Source organism: Miscanthus floridulus, unplaced genomic scaffold, assembly GCF_019320115.1.
Source record: "Miscanthus floridulus cultivar M001 unplaced genomic scaffold, ASM1932011v1 os_1451, whole genome shotgun sequence".
Lineage (NCBI taxonomy): Eukaryota > Viridiplantae > Streptophyta > Magnoliopsida > Poales > Poaceae > Miscanthus > Miscanthus floridulus.
Window position 1 is genome coordinate 13336 of NW_027097724.1, and position 2242 is coordinate 15577.

Sequence of the window (2242 nt, forward strand, 5' to 3'; positions counted from 1 at the left end):
TCACATGTAGTAGTGCATGGCAAGCCAAGTCCTCATCCAAAGGACATGGTGACGCTCAATCATCCCCACAAATGCATCACCTTCAGCCTTGTTGTCAAGCAAGTGAGAGTATGCCACAATCAAACCCTCTTTAGGAAAACCAGGCATGTACATCACTGCACCATACAGATCTGGATGCATAATCTCAGGTTTCTCTGGTTTGGTCTCACGAATAGCAGATGCCACGTCCTTGACAGCATCAGTCATCTGGTAGAAAATAGTAGTGTCCTCCTTAGTAAACATAGACCTGTTTCTTTTGTTGCCAGCACCAGAGTCACTATCGCCTTCTTTGCCATCCTTAGCACACTTACCCAACAGTTTAGCAGCATCATGACTGCTCTTTGCACCTTTGCCATCCTTTGATGGCTCAATCTTTATGCTGCTATCAGAAAACTCAGCTGGGGTTCCCAAAGGTTCATTTGACCCCATAGCATATTTCCCTGTGGCTTGACCATTACCAAAGATGGTCATCATCTGCTGGTAGTTCTCTATGGGCTTGTTTAAAAACTCAGCATCCTTAGGATGAGCCTAAGTTACCAGTTGGGGGAAGGTCAGTAAGATGTAGGTAATATTTGTAAGCAGGACAAGAAGGAAAGAGGGTAACAAGAAGTAACAGCACCCACACACACCTGAATGTGCCCCATGTAGTGCTCTTCCTCTAGGCTTATCATGTGACATTCTTCATTCCAATGAGCACCACTCAACTCCCTCAGCTTTGACACTTTAACCCACCTCTGCCTCCACTTCCTCAAGTGATTGTACACTTGAATTCATGTCACCTCATTGCTAGTGAACTCACTATGAGCTTTGGCAACCTGGTTCAGGTGCACCTCCTTGAAACCCTTATCAGTCCTGACACCTGAGGAGATGAGCTGGCACATACAACGAAGAACAAAACCAGACATGACACTGGCCCGGCGCATCCCACCCTACGGCAGGAGCACCCTGCACCTCCTCAACCTCATCTCCCAACACAACCACATTCTGATCAGCCATCTCCTATTAACCATTGACCATTGCCTCAGTTACAAACAAATTAAACAGATGTATAAAGAAGTAACATCATAGGTTGTGACCAAATCCATAGTGAACAAAAAATGAGAGAGTTCAAACAAAGGTATATCAGCATAGCCTGTGACCAAAGCATCATTTAAAAGAATACATGATCATCATTGCAGCCGCCTATTCCCTCAAATTCATTGGAATTCATTCATCATTGAACATGAGCAATGCCTCAATAAAAAAGTTAACACATCACGACACATGCCTATAACCTGATAATAGCATAAATAATTCATCACAGCACATATCCATAACCTAATTTAAAAAATTTAAACATCACAGCACTTGTCCCAACTGCATAGACATTACATAACATCAATTAAACATGGGAGTTGCCTCTATTTTCCCACATAAGGTTAGCCCACTCATCCCTCTTCCTACACCATGTTGCATTTTTCTTCTAAAGGTACTTGGGGGCCTGCTACATTGTTAGTTGGATTAGGTTCCCAGTTTGACGCCAATGGAAAAACCTCATCTTCACCATGCCCAAGAATCCAGTTGTGGAGGAATGCAACATGCAAGAACTAGTTTGACTTGTGTCTTGTAGGAATGAAATGGCTTGTGTGTCTAGAATGCGGGAGGAACGATTCTTCAAGTCCCCAAACGCCCTATCGACAGTCACTCTTAGGCTTAAATGCCTCAAATTTAACAACTCCCTAGCATTGGTAGGATAGTTTCTTCCACTATACTCGTTCAAATGATACCTAGTTCCACCGTAAGGGGAAGGAATCTAGGCCGACATGCATAACCCGCGTCGATTAGATAGAATTTTCCCTAAAAATAGGTTAACTAGGCATGTATTAGTTTACGTCGTAGGGTTATGGCATGTAAAGACAGAATAGCTATCAAATTGTGGTTAAGTACCTGGTGGAACCCTCAACCCGTCATCCCTCTCTAGTGCATCAGCACGTATGAGGGCATTATGTGCTGACCCCTCCCATCCCGCTAGCACATAAGTGAACTTCAAATCAAAGTCCACCGCTGGCCAGAACATTTTGAGTAGGATAATGCTTCCTACCCCTGAATGCAGCAAACAATTTTTGCTGGAACTCTAGCACGTACATGAGTACCATCTATTGCACCAATACAATCCTACATGGTTTCAAATTTGACCTCAGTTATTGTATCCAAACGCACCAAG

At 43.5% G+C, this 2242-nt stretch overlaps 1 pseudogene; it reads right to left on the bottom strand.

The window, feature by feature from the left end:
* On the bottom strand, positions 1-962 carry LOC136534039 (uncharacterized; annotated as a pseudogene).
* Positions 963-2242: the final 1280 nt, after the last annotated feature.